The following is a 6290-nucleotide window of genomic DNA, read 5'->3' on the forward strand; positions in this document are numbered from 1 at the left end:
GTGTTTCTTTTTCCCTTTTACATCTACCCGAGTACTACTACCGGATGGCAAGATTCAGTTCTTACAAGGTTGTTACAAGAAGGTTGTTGCTCTACAAACCCTTGTTCTATAACAGCTACCTAAGCAGTTCCTTGAGTTCAATGGCTTCAAGGACTGGTATTTTCTACATGCGTTGGGCTACTGGTTGAGCTCCGGGGGTCAATTCTATCACATGATCTACTTCCTGAATTGGAGGCATCTCTGTTGGCTCTGTTGGGAATAAATCATTATACTCACTTAACCATTCTGGCTCTTTAGCTTTTAACTTTGTGTCTACTGGATTCATTTTGACAACATAAGTGAGCTACTTTTTTCTAAGTCCTTTCAATAACTTAGAAGCTTTTACTAATTGCAGAACTAGGGATCCTAAAATTTCGGTTCCTTGAATTTTGTTTTCGTGAAGGTCACGGAAGGAAATGGTTCCATTATGACAGTGAATGTCGGCTTGATTTTTGTGGAGCCAATCCATTCCAAGGATCCCGTCGAAAACTCCCAAAGGTAGGACTCTAAACTGACAGTCAGTTATATTGCCATCTAGATTAAACTAAATACGATTTGTCTTATGGTGAGTGAAAAGTATCTTCCCCACTGGCCAATTCAACTTGCATAGGTTTCCTTGACTTTTGTTCTAAGACTAGCTTACGCAAGCATCCAATGGAAATAAATGAATGAGTACTGCCTGAATCAATCAAAAGTTTGAATGACTTACTCTTATACTCAGCTCCAATGGAAATAAATGAATGAGTACTGCCTGAATCAATCAAAAGTTTGAATGACTTACTCTTATACTCAGCTCGAGTATGGAGGACAGAGAATTGATGATTTGGCCCTTGGTTTTCAATTGCGGCATAAATCTGGCCTCTTTCCTCTTCCACTACTTTTGCTATCGTAACTGCTCTGGCTACTGCAGACTGGTGCGGAACTCTTTCTCTTTTGGTTACCCTAGTTCTAGGAGGGAGTTTTGAGATTACTTCTTGTAGAGGCAGATGGTTGAGCTGGATTCCTCCTGGGATTGCCATGATTTTGACGAGATGGACCCTGATTTGACTGATAGAAAGGGGCTGGTCTCTGCATTCTAGGTCCTTGACTTCCCTGTCCTCTTGACATGGCAGGAGTCGGGCAGTCTTTAAGCTGGTGACCGAAACCCTGACATCCAAAACATCTGTTCTGACTTCTAAGCTCATCCCTCTAGGTTCTTGAAAAAGGTGGGGCTCCTAAGAAAGTGTTCTGAGGAAAGGGTCTTCCTTCACTTCTGAATCAACCAAAGCATCTTGATTCTGATTTGGACCAAGCTGCCTCTTTGGGGGAGGAAAGTTTGAAGCACTTCCAGAGGTTTGGAACCTTTTAAAGTGTGAGGGTGCAGGTGGGACCTTGGCACAACAAATGCCTTGGCAAAGTCCTTTGCCATTCTAACAGCTTCCGCCATTGAGACTGGTTTGGCATTTTTCACTAAAGTGTCTAATGGCTCGTTCATTCCTCGAATGAATCTGGCCATCAGCTGCTCTTCTTCCAAAAGTGGAGAATATTTAAGGAGAAGGGCAAATGCCTGATGGTATTCTTCAATTGTCCATCTATCCTGCTTCAACTCCAAGAACTCATTCATTTTGGTTTCCAGGAAGCCCAGAGGACATAACCTCTTTCTAAGGTAAGCTCTAAGATCTAATCAGGTCTGGGTATTTCAGTCGAGACGGTTTATCTCGCGAATCTGTGTTCTAAAGCAAAATTTAAGAAAGGCATTCAATTATGGGTGGATGAATACTTGTCTAGTTCTACCAATTTCAGTGGTTGGGCGGTGGCTAAACCCATGGGCCGGATGGGGTTAGGCTGGAATTAGTAGAGTTTTAATAATAAACTTGATTAATAGGAATACCCTTAGAATTCAAGTAGTTAAATAAAATCCTGAAGACTTCTCAAATAAATAGATCAACGGCTGTGCCTGATTCAATTAGGAAAAAAGCGTTGATTTCTTCAAGTTAAGTCTGTAATAGTTTTCCTTCTATCTGGTTTAATCAAATGAAGGTTAGTTTAGTCTCTTGACCCCGTTAAAAAAATTCGTTAAGAAATTCAAAAAGGTGTCCCCGTTTTTCGGGCAAGGGAAATTTTCCCGATTTTGGTTTCGGAATGATCACCAAATTAGTCTTGTTCCCCGGACATTCGAGGGCGAGGCCCCGAGTGGGAAACCCTACCCTATGCAAGAGGAAGCTACTTCTGCTGCTACCAACTGAGAATTCAGTTTGCAGAGGGGGCAGTGGGATCTCACAGAGCTGGTATCAGAGCGGTGTAAACTTTTGAAACAGCACAGCAGAAATTGCTTAATTTTTTTTTTTAGTAAATCTGGGAAAAAAATGCTTTCACTTGTTGCTAAGATTATGCTTGAAATGAATTCATAAATTGAATTGGATTTTTAGATGGATACCCCAAATCTGTCTAGCATTCTTGGACTTTCCCAGAGTCAAGACATGATCGCCTTTGCATTCGAACATCTCATCAACTCTGCTACAACCCAAATAATCTCATGATTTCAACCACATCAATGCCTCTCACACCCTCCCTATAACCATGCTCGATATAGCAACCCACTCTCATATTGCCATTTCATTGGCTATTGACCCACTAACCCACGCTAACCCAACTAACATTTATAATAAAACTAACAACACTCCACTAGGTCTGCCATCTCCCCGTTGGGTACCTAAGAAGTTACTGGTAGCATAAGGCTATTATGAGGGCGAATCTATATTGTGGATCCCCTAATGATCCAATCCTCCCCTTTGTCCACAGGTACCCAAAGCTCCTCGTCTCCCACATCGGCGACAAATTCCCCAACCACAAGCCTATAGGGTATAGGACAAACGCAGGCCTACATGCTCTCCAATGAAACTCCAATCCCCTTAATCAAACCCTTAATCGTGCCCAAAACCAAGCCCCGATGGATCCCCAAACCTCTCCTACAAGTCCAACACTTCTATGAGGGAAATCATCATATTTGGATCCCTAAATCTCCCCAATCTCAACTTCCACCCTCTGCGTCGCAGTCTCCTACCTTCCAATGAAAACTAAAGGTGAACCCCACCATAAAGACTGCTCTGGAAAAAGGGAAGCAGAAACTTCACAATGATACTATAACCCCCATTCTGCGCTGATAGAGCAAACTAATGATATACCCTCAACCTCAGCAACTCCCCTACTATCATTGTGAGGCTACAAGGGAATACTACAATGACATCATCAACTCCTTCAGTCTCAGGTATTACTTTCTTACCACCCGCCTTAGAATCCCTCAAGGAAGTAATACCCTCCACCACGCCATCACCAAATTGGAATTGACTCCTCACCTTGGCAAATTGGGCACGTGGTCACAGTACAAAACCCGCAATGGGGTGGTGGCAGCATAGCCTTTGGGTACAAAACCTGATTCAGGGTGTTCTCAAAAAAGAAGAAGAAGAAGAAGCCATGGGCGTTCCGAATTTACCACAGCCATACTCTTTTCAAGTTCTAATGTGCCATGGCCGTTCCGAATTTCCCATGGCCATTCCATCTCATGCAGTGAAATGCCCTGGTCGTTCCATCCTCAACTAATTGACACGGCCATTCAGAATTCGCCTTGGCCATACCAACTTGTACTCTTGAAGCGAACGCCCGTTCCATTCACATTGCGCAAGCAAATGCTCGTTCCCTTCTCCATTTCAAAAGGCCCTGCCTATTCCTTCCAGTTTTTGCAAGAGAACACCCATTCCTTTCTCATTTTTGAAAGCCCATGCCTGTACACTCCTATTTTTCATTCTCCATGGTCGTTCATTTGGGTTGCCACGGTCGTTCACTTCAAACCGTGCAGCTATTTGCTGCAAAGGTCACAACCATTCGTTTCAACTACCATGGCCATACCCTTCTAAAACTTATAAATATGGGCCCCACCCCCTCATTTCCTCACTTTCAACTTTTCCTCTAGCCAAACTCTTGCAAAATTTTCTCTTGAGCTCTCACACCTGCTCTGCACCATGTCTAATACTTCAGACTCATCCCAAGAGGTCCACCATACCTCCATCAAGAGGAAGAGACGAGTAGGGGTCAGATTTGAGGAGTATGCCTGGCATCCCACATAGCTCTCTCATCTAGGAGAGGTCCTTAATGAAGCAAGTCAATGGCCTTGTAGTGCACTGCCTCATGAAGAACAACCATAAGGTGGAGCATAAGCTCTTATATTTCATAGGGCCATGTTACAGGGCAATAGCAATGGACCCTACAATTGTACTGAAGCTGGAGTAGCTAGGCCTGGGCAGATTGCCTACTTTAGAGCCATGGGGGCCCGACATTTACAACAGCTATATTTTATAGAGACCTATGATGCTAATCTTCATACAAGAGGTGAAGTTTTGGACAATGATGCATAGTGAGCCTTAAGGCTGGGGTACACTAGCATGGAGAACGAAGGCTCAATCTGAAGTTCGAGCCTTAAGGTTGGGGTGCACTAGCATGGAGAGCAAAGGCTCAAACTCAAGTTTGAGCCTTAAGACCGGGGTACACTAGCATGGAGAGCAAAGGCTCAATTTAAAGTTTGAGCCTTAAGGCCGGGGTGCACTAGCATGGAGAGCAAAGGCCCAAACTCAAGTTCGAGCCTTAGGACCGGGGTGCACTGCATGGAGAGCAAAGGCTCGAGCCTTATGGCCGGGGTGCACTAGCATGGAGAACGAAGGCTTAATATGAAGTTCGAGCGTTAAGGCCGGGGTGCACTAGCATGGAGAGCAAAGGAGCAAAGGCTCAAACTCAAGTTCGAGCCTTAAGGCTGGGGTGCACTAGCATGGAGAGCAAAGGCTCAAACTCAAGTTCGAGCCTTAAGGCCAGGGTACACTAACATGGAGAACAAAGACTCAATCTAGGTTGAGCATTAACACATAAGTTCTATGTAGGGGAGGCTCGAACTTAAGGTGGAGTCTATATCCAAGTTGTGCACTCAGATATGTGACACATATACCATGTTTATATAGGGAATCCTTGTCATTTAGATTATATTATGTGCATAAAGATCAGTTTTACAGGTTCTCGACATATGTGAAGATACAAAAGAGAGCAGTAAGAAGTGTAAATAACCTACGACGAGCAACGATTGACAAATGACATACTTAGCGTGCAATCAAGTAAGCGTTTATATTGATATAGACAATCAATTAAAGAAGGACTTACTTGTTGCATAAAGTATTCAATTAGATGAGGGAACACACGAAACGTAGATGGGCACGCACGAAAGCCTCCGATGTCGCATAGACATGACGGATGCTTGAAGTCTCCGATGGAGTGTGAGCGTGATGGTTTTACAGGAAATAGAGGTCGAAACCAACGCAGACGTATCGATTTTGCAGGAGGAAAAGAAACTGATTGAAATGCAAGAGGACGGAGGGCTGAGCGACGAGTACTTCAGAGACAAGAAACAGAGATGATTATTGCAGATGATGGCGTGCACAATGGCGATTACGAGCACTGTACGCTCACCACACAGAATCGCTTTGTGTGCAGAATCGCGTTTAGGGTTCGCAGGTCCTTTGGTTTGGTTCAAACGCGAGGTCGGTCGGACACTTTGTTTCTAATTAAGGCAAGATATTCTTTTTTTTACATGGATGGGACGTGTGAGGTCGGTCGAACACTTTGTTTCTAATTAAGGCAAGACATTCTTTTTTTACATGGATAGGACATGTCGCTAGTGCGGTTGGGGGGAAGGGGGAAATTTGAATTTGAAAGTTGGGGGGAAGGCAAAAATTTGAATTTCAAAGTTGGGGGGAAGGCGGAAATTTGAATTTCAAACGCCGATTGGCTGAGCGGGAGAGGAGTGCGGCAGGGCACCGAGCAGCCTGCTGAACGAGGGGCGTGGGGCAGCGTGGGCATCGATTAGCCGAGGAGTGCCTCGGCAACACGGGCGAGCAGCCGCTGAATGAGAGGAGAGGGGCGGATGAGCGTCGGCCGTGCACGGTAGGGCACCGATTGGGAGAGGGAGAGAAGCGCGGCGGGGCGGTGGGCAAGCAGCGCTGATTGGCCGAGGAGCGCCTTGGCAGCACGGGCGAGCAGCCGCTGAACGAGAGGGGCGGAGGAGCAGCGACCGTGCGTGGCGGGGCGTCGATTGGGAGAGGAGCACCTCGAGCAGCACGGGAGAGGAGCGTCGTCCTAGTGCAGCAGAAAGAAGGTTTCGGTTTCGGTTTGCATCGGTCGTGCATAGCGGGGTGCCGATCGGGAGAGGAGCGCCTCGAGCAGCGCGGGAGAGG

The sequence above is a fragment of the Cibotium barometz genome, chromosome 19, assembly GCF_041138505.1.
Source record: "Cibotium barometz isolate CiBa-2024 chromosome 19, ASM4113850v1, whole genome shotgun sequence".
NCBI classification, from domain to species: Eukaryota; Viridiplantae; Streptophyta; class Polypodiopsida; order Cyatheales; family Cibotiaceae; genus Cibotium; species Cibotium barometz.